Below are 16,291 nucleotides of genomic sequence, written 5' to 3'. Positions count from 1 at the left end.
GATCTGGGCTACCCTGGTGGCGCAGTGGCTGAGAGTCCGCCTGCCGATGCAGGGGACACAGGTTCGTGCCCCGGTCTGGGAAGATCCCACATGCCGCAGAGCGGCTGGGCCCGTGAGCCATGGACCCTGAGCCTTGCGTGTCCGGAGCCTGTGCTCTGCAACAGGAGAGGCCTCAACAGTGAGGCCCGCATACAGCAAAAAAAAACAAAAAACCACAAGACCTGAAATGAAAAATACACTGGATGGGATTAATAGCAGATTGGACAATTAATTTGAAAACACAACAATAGAAAATATTCAAAATGAAGCACAAAAAGAAAAAACAGAAAGGGAGAAAGGGAGGGAGGGAGGAAGGAAGGAAGGAAGGAGGGACGGAGGGAGGGAGGGAGAAAGGAAAAGAAGGGGAGCACCAATAATTTGTAGCAATATATCAAACTATCTAATATACATGTAATTGGGGTCTAAAAGCTAGAGGGAAGAAGGTGATAGAAAAAAATATGTAGAGAAATAATAGGCAAACGTTTTTCAAGCCATAAACCCACAGAACAAAGAGGCTCAACAGAATACAGGAAAGATAAACAAAGAAAACCACACTTAGAAATATCATAATCAAACTGCTGAAAATCACTGATTAAGAAAAAATGTTAAAAGTTGACAGAGGGGCTTCCCTGGTGGCGCAGTGGTTGAGAGTCCGCCTGCCGATGCTGCCGATGCAGGGGATGCGGGTTCGTGCCCCGGTCCCGGAAGAGCCCACATGCCGCGGAGCGGCTGGGCCCGTGAGCAATGGCCGCTGAGCCTGTGCGTCCGGAGCCTGTGCTCCGCAATGGGAGAGGCCACAACAGCGAGAAGCCCGTGTACCGCAAAAAAAAAAAAAAAAAAAAGACATCTTTGTCTAAGGTTTTAACTTCTGGATTTGCTTTTTTTTTCCCCTCAACTGTCTTAATTTCAAGAAAAATCTATGCTTACAGTAGAAACTAAAAAACTAATCCCCTGAAAGAATCTCACTCCCATGAAGTAACCAATGTGAAGATATTCGTAACATTAATTGGGCATATTTCCATCTTTTTATAATCTCCAGAACTATTTCTCACCATAGGAATTATATGTTCCTTGAAAGCTAGAAAAGACTCACTGGCAAAACAATCTGGCCCCAGAACCAATTTTTTGAGAAAATTACTCAAACTCTTCTTCCATAGTTTTCTGGGTTACCCAGATTTTCTTTTTCTTAAAGTAGTTTGGGCATTTAATTCATTTCAGAGAGATTTCAAATAAATTGGCTTACGGTTACTAAACAGAACTCTCTTATAATTCTAAAAATCTCTTTTCTGCTTTTATGTCCTGTTTATTCTTTCTTACTTTGGTTTTCTATCTTTTCCTTGATAAAATCAGTCAGATATTTACTTTGTTTTTTAACCTTAAGAAGTAGCTCTTAGATTTTTTTAATTCTACAGTTTGTTTTTCAGTTCATCTGCTTCTACTTTTATCTTATTTATATCCTCCCTTTCTCCCAGGCACTAATTTTGTTGGTTTTATTTGTTGTTTTACTAAAATCTGAGGTTGAGTACATTTCTTTTTCAAAAATCAATTTTCTATGGTCAATATCAGTCTTTGCCTGAGTCTGTATTTAGTTTGCTATATAATCAGTTATTGTATACTTGATCTCCTGGTTGATTCAATATGATTTAAGAACATTTTCTGTTTGATTTTTCCAAGTGGTTGGAGTAGCACATTTTAAACTTCTGTTATAGTGAGAGATTGGACATGTCTAGTTTTAGCTTTTCTGGAGTTTACTGACGTTTTCCTTCGTGGCTTAACCTATTTTTTTTTTTTTTTTAATGTTGCACAGTCAACTGGAAAAGTATACTTAATCCGAAATTTAAATGGAAGCTTTATAAGTAACTAAATAAACCACATTACAAGCAATACAGGTCTTACACTATACTTCAGGCTTTCAATTTTTACTAGCAGGAAACGCATCCATGTATGAAGAGTAAGGTCAGAAATTCTCAATCTTGCACCTAACCTAATTTTAGTTTACACTGCTAGACCTGTAATAGGCAGAGTGTTTCTTAATAATGTAAGGAATTTCTAATTCTAAGCAATGACCAAAAATTCTCGAAAATATTAATAGCTATTTAAATTCATTTCCATGCTAATTTTTAATTGAAGAAGGAAGTTAAAGTGATAAAAATACTTGAAAGTCACTCCATATCAAACACCATTTCAAAACCAATAAGGCATCCCTCCTTAAAACAGTAAAATGTGATTTGACTAGCATGTTAGAGCTATGACTTTTCTTGTATGAGACACTATACTCCAACTAATAATTAGTGACTACAATAACTTTTCAGGAGCCCTATCATAAAATTATACTGAACTAGCAAAATCCCTAAATCCCTGGTTTTCCCAAATCTACGCTTCTGCAGCTTGTTTAAACTAGAATTCGCTTTCCTTTTCAATTCTGATTAAAAATCAGTTTCTGGGGCTTCCCTGGTGGCGCAGTGCTTGAGAGTCCGCCTGCAGATGCAGGAGACGCGGGTTCGTGCCCCGTTTCGGGAGGATCCCGCGTGCCGCGGAGCGGCTGGGCCCGTGGGCCGTGGCCGCTGGGCCTGCGCGTCCGGAGCCTGTGCTCCGCAAATGGGAGAGGCCACAACAGTGAGAGGCCCGCATAACGCAAGAAAAAAAAAAAAAAAAAATCAGTTTCTGAACTCAAGCTTTTGGTTTCACTCCAAGATGAAGAGATGGAGGAATCCTGGCTCTCCTGTGACTTAATTTCAAAGTACACCTTATTAAGATTCATCTGCCTCCTACAAAACAAAATTTTTTTGGTGTTTTATTTTGCTATGCAGAGTTTTTTATTTGCATACGTATATATGTAATAACAGTTTACACTTCACAGGGTTACTGGGATAGTATCTGAAAATATATATTTAAGTGTCTATCACATTGCCTGCTGCATAGTAAACACTAAATATTAGCTATTGTTATTATTATTATTACATTTTTGTTTTCTCCTATCAGCTTTCTTTTCTCTTAAATTCACTGATCCCATACTCTGTAACTGACCACTTTAGCTATGCCTCCTCATTTAAGATCATCTTCAGAACAATAAATGGCTCAAGGCCTTTACCAACTAACTGATGACAGATGTTAAACTGAGCACCTCTCAACTGTGCTTAATCTTGCATATCACCTTTTGGTTTCCATAGCATCCAGGTGTAGTTTGGTTGAGTATTTCACCTTTCCACTCAAAGTTTTCATGATCAGATAGAAGAGTGAGTTTCCACCACACACATTTATTTTATTCTTCAAAAAATATGTTTTATTTCTTACCAATAAACTAGTCCATAAAAACAAAACAGTCAAGTAACTGGTTATTCAATTTCAATAGCTGTGCCATTCAATAATTATATTGAATAATTATATTCTGTCATTTGGAAAATGGAAGAAATTCTTGTGCCTCTACAACCTTCAGTTTCCAAATAGTTGAATATAATTTCCAAAAATACCATTAAAGATATGTTAAAAGGTTGTTTCAGTTTATTGCTATACAAAATAACAAGCACTTGGGATGGAGGGAGGAAGGCAGCGAAGGACAGAAAAATAGCACAGCTTTCAACTAGCTACACCGAGTTTTCAGATGGTCACCTTCCACAAACTTCAGGAAAAGGTTATCTGTAATTATGAACAATCCCTTTCTCTTGAGGGTGAAACCAAAAATTGTCCTCCTTACTGAAGCCTATATGCCTCCTTTCATGAAGCTTAGCTATCTTACAACATCATAATGTATTTTGCTGCTGGCCAAAGAGAAATGTAAATATCCCATGGAGTTGGGACAAGTTACATTTTCCCCTAAATTGTTCCTACCTCACTCCCCAGTAGAGAAGTATTATTTTGGCATCCAACTCTCTCGGTAATCTTTCTCAAACTGAGAGACTATTATAAGCAAGTGCCTTACAGAGAACACAAAGATACTCATTAAACCACCACAGCACATTATCATCAGTTTTTCCCCCATGTCCCAGGCCTCGGGCTTCTTAAAGTAACTACGCCATATTCGCCTCTCCCCATTTAAGAAATTAATTAAAGACATAAGAACAATTTTTAAAACAAAACTGTGAAATAGCTTTCTCTTAAACCAAAAGGCATATTTACTAGATATATGTTATGTGCTGGACAGTGTGCTAAGTGCTTCCCCTGATTTTATCTCATGGAACCCATGTAAAGTCAAATGAGAAGTAATTGTATGACAGGTGTGGGGGTCGGGGGAAGAAGATCAAAGAGTCACAGAGAAATTCAGCAAATAGGACCAATGGAATCAACAAGTAACTCAAAGTCAAACGGACCAGGAATAGGCTGCTTGCAGATCGGGAGATAAATCTAATTTTGAAAAAAAAAAAACTAGAAGCTGTTACTATACACTTTATTCTATTTTTTTTAATTGAAGTATAATTGATTTACAATGTTGTGTTAGTTTCAGGGGTACAGCAAAGTGATTATATATATATATATATATATAAAATATGTATTCTGAATATAAAATATGTATACTTTATATACAATAGTGTGTATCTGTTAATCCCAAACTCCTAATTTATGCCCCACCCCACCTTTCCCCTTTGGTAACCATAAGATTGTTTTCTATGTCTGTGAGTCTGTTTCTGTTTTGTAAGTAAGTTCATTTGTATCTTTTTTTTTTTTAGATTCCACATATAAGTGATATATTTGTCTTTGTCTGACTTACTTCACTTAGTGTGATAATCTCTAGATGCATCCCTGTTGCTGCAAATGGCATTATTTCATTCTTTTTTATGGCTGAGTGGTAGTCCAATGTATATATGTACCACACCTTCTTTATCCATTCCTCTCTAGATAAGACATGTAGGTTGCTTCCATGTCTTGGCAACTTTAAATAGCTATACACTTTATTCTTTGGCTTCTAGCTTCATACTAAGTCAATTCTTAGTTCTTGGTGAGTACCTTGTATTTATAAAGGAGTAAATTTGACTGGACTCTGGATTCACTAAATATTAAGACAACTTCCAAAAGCAAAATTACAAATGAAAACTGGTATTTAAAAGTTTAAATTCTAGCCAGTACACTAAAACAAACAAAAGAAATAAAAGGTACAAGGATTAGAGTGGAGGGGTTAAAAATAAAGCTTATAAGGAGATATAAAAACCAGAGAAGCACAGACCCTAGTGCTAGAATGCCTGGATTCAAATCCCAGCTCTGCCACATACCAGCTACGCAACGGTGGACAAGTTAATGTCTATTTCACTGGAGCTCTTGCAAGGACCTAATGGGTTAATACGCATAGGTGCTTAAAATAGAGCCTGGTAAACAGTAAGCACTATATAGTAAAACTGTCATTTGTGGACAATATGGTTTTGTATATATATATCCCAAAAGACTCAAGAAATTATTAGAAATAAAAATTCAGCAGGTTGCTAAATACACATAGTTCAATTGTATTCTTATAAGCCAACAAAGAGAAAATGTAAATTTCTGGACCTTTTTCTTATGGAAATTTTCAAAAAAGCTTAGAGAATAATATCAAGAATTACACCACCACCACCCCACCCTCCAACACCACAAGTGCCTAGCTTAAACAAAGATCAAATCATGGCCAATCTTGATTCATCCACAGCCACAGCCTTCCCTCTATTCCTGATAATAAAGCAGATCCCAGACAAATCCTTGCATCCATCAACATTTCAATATGTATCTCTAAAAGATGACTCTTTTTCAATATAACTACATGCTGTTATCTATCACACCTAAAAATTAACAATAATTTCTTAATATAAAATATCCAGTGTTCAAATTTCCCTGATTATTTTATAAATATTTATTTACTAAAATCTGGACCCAAATAAAGTCCAAACATTGCTATTAATTTCAGTTTTCTTCCTTCTTTTCTCTTTTTTTGTTCCTCACGATTTGTTTGTTAAAAAAAACCAAGCTGTGTGTCCCAAAGACTTCCCCATAGTCTAGATTCTGCTGACTGCATCTCCATGGCATCATTTCACTTGTTTCCCTGTCTTCTATGTTTCCTGTAAATTGGTAATTGGAGCTACAGGCTTGATCAGATTTAGATTCAAATTCAATTTTTTTGGCAACGATGCTTCTCAGAAAGGATTGTGAACTTTCATTAAGAGAAACCTAATGTCCGACTGTCCCTCCTCCTGTGATGTTAGCAGCCACTGATGATCTTTGCTTACATCCTGGAATTCACTATGAAATGGTAATGTTCTATTTATCACCCCTTAACTGTAAATAGAATACTAGTAACTAGAATACACCTGAGAAAAGAAACTTCCTCTCCTCAACTACTGGTCACATTCAGGCATAGTTGGTTTCTTAGCATACTCCAAAGAAAGTGAATGAGTTCTTTAAAGTATCATCATGAACTCATCAGTTTAAACATATTGGATGTGATTGACTATATATTGTAGTTATACTTACTAATGCTCAAATTGTCTCATCTTTGGCCAGACAGAGCCCATTCAATTAAGCACCTTCGTTGTTTTGCCACCCACTATGATAACTTCCTTGCAAGATGTTCAAGGCCCCAAGCTCTGGAACCAGCTTTAGCCATAAGCTGCTTTCCATTTCAACTAGCTCCTTTCTTATTCTTTATTTCTACTAAACTAAAAATGCCTAATTCTTAATTATAAATCAACTGTGTTATATTGAATACATTCTGGATATTATGATTGAACATGGACCCAGAAATTATAGAAATATTTCCTTCTCAAGTCTACTTTCAGCATTCCATTCAATGTCCAAAAAAGAGCATATCCCACTCAAAACTGGATGTTAAATGTTTCAATTTGAGAGACTGGAGCAACAAGATTCCTAATATATTCTCTGCCGGCATTTTGGCTCTGGAAAGTATTTCTTCATGTTCTATCTCAAAATTTAGATGTGGTTTTTAAACATGTACTATAAAAATTCACTGGTTGTTTTTTCTTTGATAACCCAATAAAATCATCAAGTGTGGGGAAATGGTCAAACTCTTAGATAAGAATTATTTTGCATCATAATTCAGACTTTTATAAAATTCTTATACCTCATCCTTAACATTGAAACTCATGATACTGTGAATATGAAGTTATAAGTTCTGACTATTTGAAAAAGTAAATGTAAGTTTATGCCTCCTTGAAATCATAGAAATGGCATTATCAGTGGTAAAGAAACATTCTTCTTATTTTAGTAAAAACAAATTAACAAACACGTAAAGCCCTGTCACCCTACACAGCTAGTATACATCGCTGTGGAAAAGCAGGATCCTATATTTGCTGACCATTTCTTCCCAAAATCCTAAAAAGACACGGTGTTAGTGGCCAAAAATTGCTTACATCCACAATTTTTACTGGTTTTTTTTCAACATTAAATCACAACCAGAAATCACATTACTAAATGCCAAACTTTTTCCTCTGGAAAAAAAGCAGGATATAAATTTATATCTTGGTGCAATTTCTTTTATTCACAGACCAAGTGCACCCTCTCCTACAGCTAAAGTTGTTGGGTTTTGATCAGAGGAACCAATGCAACTTTTCCAGACAACAATGGCTTTAAAAAACCAACCAAGCACCACCACCACCACCAACAACAACAATAAAACAAAATATCAACAAAAAAACTCTTCTGTTAGTGTGGATTTCTCAGTGATTAAACAGTAACACATCTCTATGAAGTGCTGGTATGTCCTCAGCACATCAGTGCTTTCATCCAACTGAAAAACAAAAAATTCTGCTAGCATGCACATGACAGTAATTGCTTTTCCAGATGGTATGCCTTTGATAAGGGATTTTTGCCAAAAGCTCATTTTACTCTCTCTCCAAGCATAATATTTGTCGTTAAGTTTGAAACTGGTTTGACAAGCTTCTCAGTAGTAGTGTGAGTTGACCTGTTTTTTGCTCGGAGAAGGATAACTGTGAATGATACTTCAGTAGTGTGGTCTTTTCTATCTTTAGCAATAATGTGCATTAATCTAACACTGAAAAGCATCATTTTATATAATTTTATACACTTTTTCATTTTTCATCAAAAGTCTAAAAAGTAACTATAAAGAAAAGGAAACTAAGACAAATATTAATTCAATTCCTCAGGGTAGCATGAAAGTAGAAGAGCCAAAGCTTGTGCTCTTTCCATCACACCACAGAGAAAATCATGGTGGCAAGGGAATACCTATTCCCTCAATTATACCTTGTTGAAATGTTTTCAAATGTTTTTGTGAGTCCAAACGAAATATTTTTAAAAGGTACTATTTTAACTTAATGTAAACTATAATCCAAGACATCACCTTACAAATGTTCTAGGGCCGTAACTCGTACTGATTTTGTTTTGTTTTAATCCCCCTTCCCAAAAAAACAAAATCCCACTATCTCAAAATCTTAAAATCCTCTCAAAAAAATTTTAAGAAAATATTGTCAAAAAGAAAAGAAAGAAAATATTGTCAAAATATATACATAAAAAATATACACATATATACAAAATATATACATATATTACATAAAACTTCCGAGCACAAGTTTGTGAAATTTTTACTTCATTTTTGAAAGGGAAAATGACAAATATTAGTTTGCAAATGCACGGGGCAATATAAGAAATTGATGAATAGAAATCCCTAATTTAAGGATTTAAGCAACCTAATTTGGTTATATGGCACTTTCACAAGTAGAACCATAAATGGGTAAAAACCACAACCAATTAGTCACCAAATTCAATTGATCAGAATTTCCTACTCTCTTTTTGTGGACATCTGAATACAGAACTTAACTATATTACTTAGAAAGGAATACTAAACTATGATTTTTATGTGCTCATTTCATAATTGCTTTTTTTCTTTTTAATTAATTTTTTAATTTTTGGCTGCATTGGGTCTTTGTTGCTGCACATAGGCTTTCTCTAGTTGCGGCAAACGGGGGCTACTCTTTGTGGTGTGTGGGCTTCTCATTGCGGTGGTTCCTCTTGTTGCGGAGCATGGGCTCTAGGTGCGTGGACTTCAGTAGTTGTGGCGCAACGACTTAGTTGCTCTGCGGCATGTGGGATCTTCCGGGACCAGGGCTCGAAGCCGTGTCCCCTGCATTGGCAGACAGATTCTTAACCACTGCACTACTAGGGAAGTCCTCATAATTGCTTTTAAATGGTTTTCAGTTGAGAGTATTTAGCTTCCCTAGCCCCACAGTAAACATTCTGAGTGAAAGATATCTTCAACTTCATTCATAATGAAGTTATAGAATAATTTATATCCTTCCACATATTTAGACTTATCCTTCACAAAGCCTGAACATTCAACTAATGTTGTTAAATGAAAGTAAGAAGGAAAGATAGCTTTAAAAAATAAGGGAGGGGCTTCCCTAGTGGTCTAGCGGTTAAGAATCCATCTTGCACTGCAGCGGATGCCAGGGAACTAAGATCCCACATGCCACGGGGCAACTAAGCCTGCGCGCCACAACTAGAGAGCCCGTGTGCAGCAACTACAGAGCCCACGAGCTCTGGAGCCCATGCACCACAACTAAGAGCCTGCACGCTGCAACAAAAGATCCCGCGTGCCACAACTAAGACCTGACACAGCCAAAAAATAAAGTACATCCAAATTTTTTAAAAAGGAAAATGATTCTGGTAATAAGTCAAATTATATATTTAATATTATTACCATTTGATTCAAATTGACACCAAAAAATTTTTGAAAAGTACAATATACCTGCTAGCTGCCAGAGAAGTTTTAAAACTTCTCATCAAAACAACCTCTTTTTCATCTGCTATTTGATTCGAGGTAACTTTTCTTTGGCAAAAACTGCTCAATTATACCACCGCCTTCTAGAAAGTAATCCATTTATTTTAACTGAAGCAGTCTTAGGTTTTTCAATATGGATTCTTATATTTTAGAATTTACTGTTTTACACATTCTTCTTCCGAAACAGAATAAAATGAAATTTAAAATCCAAGTAATAAGTGATACATTTTTCTCAGATTTTCATCTTTATAATCTAGCAAGATTAATTTACAAACCTCTATAATGTATACAGAGAACCAACCAACTCTGACTGTCCCTAAAAATAATTATCTTTCCATACTTTCTGCCTATTTGGAAAAATACAATTAACACGAAATTATTTTGTTTTTAAATAAACACCAAACTAACTGTACCCTCTTTGAAATTTATATGTATTTTAGAAAAATAGAGACCACTATGTTTTCTGTTGATACTATGTTTCCTTTGATTGTTTTCAATTGTCTTATGTAGTCTTTAAAGTGGACAGCCACCCAATGATTTAGAAGTATCATTTGACTCTTTAATTACATGCCTGGTTTTTCTGATCTAAGTGAAACTAACCCCGTCAGATCCCCAAGGTCCTATAGAAACAGTCTACAGGGAGTATAAGTGACATTTCTTGGTGAATAGAAAACTCTTAACAGTAAGTTTAGGAAAACAGGAAATAGAGGTTTCCAGATCAAACTAAAGGACAATCACTAAGATCTCTTGTATCATGTAAGCACAGTTGGTTAGAGTGCTGAATTCAATTGCTCATCTCAGAGGGTCATGACATAAATAAAATAATTATTAAATTGACATTTATTTATTCCAGTTCTTCTATACTGAGTGTTAATCTGCATTCAGTGTATTTCTTTATTTTTAATGAACATTTTGATATATTTTCTTACATTTGTGTTTCTTCTTTTTTTTGAATAAATTTATTTACTTTATTTAGTTTTGGCTGCTTTGGTTCTTGCTGTGCGCAGCTTTCTCTGGTTGCGGCGCAGGGGCTTCTCATTGCAGTGGCTTCTCTTGTTGCGGAGCATGGGCTCTAGGTGCGTGGGCTTCAGTAGTTGTGGCATGCGGGCTCATAGCTGTGGCTGGCGGGCTCACGGGCTTAGTTGCTTTGCGGCATGTGGGATCTTCCCGGACCAGGGCTCGAACCCGGGGGTAGCCTCTTCCCCAAAAGCTAACCATTCTAACATAAAAACTTTTAAACTTATGAAATCTATATAGATAGAAATCAGCATTATAAAATGACTGCCAAGGAGTCAAATTAAAGTAAAACTGTACCTCGAATACCTTAGAATAAGTAGAAGTTCTAAATGTCGGTGTCTTCATTTGGAAGCAAAAATTCTTACTGCCTGATCTTGCCTGATGGTCCTTGATTTTTATCATCAGAGTCGGTTCCAGTTACATTCCATTAGATCTAAAGTAGGAGAAAAGAGACATTTGTTCTACTGAAAACATTAGATTTTAGATACTGTGACACATCATTGTTTCCCTGTAAGCATACAAAGATTCTTATACAGATGCTTTCGTTGTTCAAGAAATTCTAATTCCCATTCTTGTCCCTACCACAGATTTTAAAAACTGAAATTAAAGAATAAAGGTTAAGTAAGTAAACAAATATAAAGTTGATAAGCAGTAATTAGTTACTAGCTTTAAAAAGGTTCTGATCCCCAAAGGAGGTATGCAGCAAATTGGGCTTTGCATTGGTAATTCAAGGAGGCAAGAGACCTAAGCTACTGACTCACTCATCAGAGTTGCTGAAGTCACCCCAGCAGCAGTGGCCTCAGTACCCAGTTTCAGGTAAAATGGAACAGTAGGAGGAAACAGGATTTCCAGCAGAAGATACCTCTATGATAAAGAAGCACCCAATATGATGGCTATCATTCACTCCTGGGTCCTTGGCAGTAGGACGTGACAAATTGTGGACTTTCCTAAATTAATGGTAGTGCTGTATCTTCCCATTCTACCTCAAAGCTAACTCCAAACAGTGGGACTGTGCAGACATCAGAGAATGCTTAAGAAATGTGAGCCCTACTGGCTTTCGTTATTTAAAGCCTAACTGCTTTAGGTTTTACCACCCAGAGTTAAGTTTTCCACTAATATTCCCTTTAGATTACAAAGACACAGTGGATCAGGCTCCAGAGACAATCATTACATCACAGGTCAATTCAGGAATCTTGCTAGTTACTTCTACCTGTGGCTCCCACCCCTGTCACCCTTGGACTTTATTCAAAACATAAACCATTGTGACTACCTTTTCTCTTGTCTTCATGCCCACAGTGTTCTCTTTGCTGTCTCAGTCACCGCATGCGTTCCCCAACTGCTGCCCTTCCTTCCAACCTTTTCCACAGGGACCTCTGGAAACCCCTTTTACATAGTAAAACAAAAGACCTCTGCATCCTCAACCTTATCACGGAACACTACTTTCAACCACTGGGCTAAATCTGGCTCTTGAAAAGAACCCTCTAGAGTGAAGACTAAGGCCACAGGAATCAACCTTGTCCACAGTAACATTTCCAGACCCTAACTCACAAGCAGTCCCATACCTTCCCTCAGGGTCATGCCATCTGGCTGTCCTACCCTCTTCTTGACTTTGTCGTTCAATATTCCACTCTATCTTTTCTAACCGGGGTCCAGTCTCAATCCCTTAGATGCACTCTACCTACACTCATCTTTCCAGTTCTGTGTTATCACCAATCTCAAAATCTTGGTTGTCACCCAAGCTATCAGTCCACCAAGTACGTTATTTTCTTTCTTCCACTTCACCACTCTCAAATTCCTAATCCTGGGTCAATTCAATCACCTAGTAGAGAAAAAACACACAACCACGTGGACTGATCCTGCTATAATATTAAGGTCTTCAAATTTAGTTAGACACTGAATGCTATCTATATCATTAATCAGATCCTTCTCCCGCAACGCACACTGCCTTTGTTCCCAAATGTGCAACTCTCCGTCTTCCAGCCCCACCTGGGGTAGAATGGGAAAGGAGTTTTATGTTTTCCTTAACCACTTATATTGTAAAAATACTATGTCTTTCATCTACTTTTAACATTTTCTCAGTCTATCTCTGGCTTTCAATACAAAAGTTTTTCTTTTCATGTGGCCAGATTTATCCATCAGTGCATTTTTCACTTCTTTTATTATTTCTTTGCTTAGAATTTTCTTGATAACAGATAAATACTCTGATTTTCACTTTTCTGTGGGCTAAATTATTTGAATACTTCATTCCAAATAATGTATGGAAAGAGATTTAACTCTGAACTGACCTGTATTCCAAATTGCCAGTTTTCCTAACAACATTAAGTAATTAAGTAAACCACCCCTTGATTTATAAATTTCTTCTTATACATTTCATTTGTCTACAACAAGGTTGATTTCTGGGCTATAATCTATTTACGTAATGTAATTATTGTTTCTTTATATGTTTTAATTTGTAATAAGAATATTCTTTGGTATTATCATCTCCTGTTTTTCCTGACAATAGTTAGATACATTTTATCAGTTTCCAAGGATATGCCCAGTAGTTTCATGAGTAAGAAATTGTTCCCCAGTCCACTCTCAGCACTCTGTGTTTCTGTTATAGTTGCTCCCTAAACACAATGCTCCTTTCTGCTTTGAGGGATCATCCACATTGGGTCTAGACCCCAAACCTTTCTAATCATGCTAGAAAACCAGCCTTTCTATATATTTATTCATCTAGAGCCAGATTCATAAAACCTTGATCTTTGCAATTCTCCATGCTTTGTATTTACCTTTTCACCTGTAAAATCTGATTTATGTAAAATAAAGGTATCTCACACACAATTTTTATTTCATAGGCCAACATATTTTATCAGCTCTAAAGTATTTTTCAAATCTTCCTGTTATCTTTTAAGATTCACATGTTTATTAACTTTAACTTTTCTTAATATATACTATATTCACATGAATCAAAAATCAAAATGATGTAAAAAGGAACATAACATGTTTGAGAAGTCTCATTTGTATATCATCCACATGCAGCTCACGTTGTCCTTGCTTACTATAGGTCACCACTTTTATTAGTTTCTTGTATGTATATCCTTCTAGTTTCTTGTATGTATATCCTTCTAGTAATTCTTTATGCAAATACACTTACCTGCAAATATAATCTTATTCTTCCTGCCTTCTTACACAAAATATTCAGTTTTGCACCTTATTTTTTTTCATTCATTATATCCTGCAGATTTTCCATGTTAAGATATGTATTATCACTGTTTTTTAAAACTCCATGATATTTCATTGTGTGAATATATACTAGCTTGTGTAACCAAGCCCATAGTTCTAAGAAATTAGATTCTACAAATTTAAGCCTTATTTCTGAAAATAATTTAGTTCAAGAGCAATAACTGTACACAGGAAACTATGTGGTATGATTTCACAAATTTTTATTATATTAATAAGTGTAAGTTCTCTTGTATATTTCTTTATCTCAAGTTTACTTTATGATCCTACCTAAAATCTATCAACCATAACAGTCATAAACTTTGAAAGCAGAAGGACAGTTCTCAGGTTGAGAGGTCTCGAATTCTGAAAGCTGCTCAACCTCAATGAAGGTTTCAATGGGTCTGCAAAAATGAAGTATAGCTGTACAAGAAGCAGAGCAGTTGTACAATTCAAGAAATGTTCTATTCTACTTAGTGGGATCAGGAAAAGCTTCATGGAGGAAGCAGTCCCTTGGGTTCAATCCTAAATGACAAAGTGCTCAAGAGGCAAATGAAGGCAAGAGAAAACATTCACGAGGGATCCGAATAAGCAGCAGTTTGAAATAGCAAACCCTGTCAAGAACTCTAAGTAGTTCCACTTCCACCTAGAATGCAGAAAGCTACAAAAGAATGTTTTCCCACCCTAGTGAGAAAAAGCCAGATTTATAAAATCAAAACTTCTCTTGAATCTAATAAAGAATTGAAGTCAGAAGGCAACCAAGTAATTTAATACCAAAGAGGGACAAATTCCTCCAGGGAGAGGCTGTACACACAAACTGTTTTACCTTTGGCAGGTCATCAGAAGAAGTGGCCTCCATACACGTATGTAAGAAAAAAAAAATCAGTTAAGATTTTAACAAATTCTTTAAGACCAAGTATAAACTACTATGTCAGTGAGGAATGGCTGAGAAGCCCAGACACAAGGCGAGTTTACACTCAATTGCAAGTTCTTCTACATGCCTCAACCAGATTCTCACAAGAAAGATTAGAGGTAGGACAGGAAACCAGAGAAAGCCCTTCATCACTGAATCAAGTGTGTACAAGGTGATGAGTACAGGCCTGAAGCTCTGCCTGCTTCCCCAACCTGTCCTCAACACAGAGCAAAAGCCTAGAGCCACTGGGGGAAGTACAGAAAACCCTCTCACCCCAGGGTTCAGGCAAAAGTCCATTGCTTCAGAGGAGAACAGAAGCAAAATGTCTCTCGAGATGGGGAGAAAACACTCTTAAGCTCCCAGACACAGGCAAAGAAAGACACACTGATGCTATGAGAAAGTAGAGGCAAAAAAAAAAACCCTCTGCCACTGTGGGGGAGGGGGAGAGGAAAAAGTCCTGGGCAAAGGATCCTGCACCAATACCAACAGAGATGTACTACTACAAGGGAGGGAAAGGATATTCCTGCCCAAGACCAACCACAAGTGTATGAGTGTTTGACCACCACAGGGAAGAGAAAGCAGGAAAGCTAAGAAAGTCCTACCACTGATACCCAGGAATGTAGGGCCTGACCAGGATTGAGTCTGCACCAGAACAAAACAGAACTCTGCCCTGTCCCACAAGCATAGCACTGGGTAACAAGCAACAATAATCTATCACTGGGAGAAAAACAGTAACATGAAATCCCTCTGCAAACAGATGTGCAAAGACTGTTGAAAGATGAGGGTGATACAGGATCACAGAAAAATCCTGTAGTACCACATGCCACACTCTAAACACAAGGCAACAGCAGCCAAATGGAGAAATGTGAAGCCTGTGGTACACTGAAGGTAATAATGGCCACAAAATCCAAACCCACCTCACTTCAAGATTAGATTGACACACTTGATATCAGGAGGGAAAAGCCAACTTTGCTGTTACTTATAGATATTGATGAACTACCAAAAAGAAGAAGAAAAAAAAAGTACAATATTGTATGTAAGGGCTTCCCTGGTGGCGCAGTGGTTAAGAATCTGCCTGCCAATGCAGGGGACACAGGTTTGAGCCATGGTCCGGGAAGATCCCACATGCCGCAGAACAACTAAGCCCATATGCCACAGCTACTGAGTCTGCACTCTAGAGCCTGCGAGCCACAACTACTGAGCCTGTGTGCCACAACGACTGAAGCCCACGCGCCTAGAGCCCATGCTCCCAACAAGAGAAGCCACCACAATGAGAAGCCTGCGCACCACAATGAGGAGTAGCCCCCGCTCACCACAACCAGAGAGAGATAAGCCTGTGTGCAGCAAAGACCCAACGCAGCCAAAAAATAAAAATAAATAAAAATAAAATAAAATAAATAAAATAAACCGTA

General features: G+C 37.0%; 1 protein-coding gene across 1 annotated transcript in view; it reads right to left on the bottom strand.

The window, feature by feature from the left end:
* NCOA1 (nuclear receptor coactivator 1) overlaps positions 1 to 11,175 on the bottom strand; it is a 199,118-nt gene extending 187,943 nt beyond the window's left edge. The window contains exon 1 of the mRNA XM_007455501.1: positions 11,063 to 11,175. The gene's annotated coding sequence lies outside the window, so the exon portion shown is untranslated. The remainder of the gene's footprint in view (positions 1 to 11,062) is intronic.
* Positions 11,176 to 16,291: the final 5,116 nt, after the last annotated feature.

This window comes from Lipotes vexillifer, unplaced genomic scaffold (genome assembly GCF_000442215.2).
Source record: "Lipotes vexillifer unplaced genomic scaffold, Lipotes_vexillifer_v1.1 scaffold131, whole genome shotgun sequence".
Classification (NCBI taxonomy): domain Eukaryota; kingdom Metazoa; phylum Chordata; class Mammalia; order Artiodactyla; family Lipotidae; genus Lipotes; species Lipotes vexillifer.
Note: the sequence above shows the minus strand (reverse complement) of the source record. Positions and strands in the feature narration are given on the sequence as shown.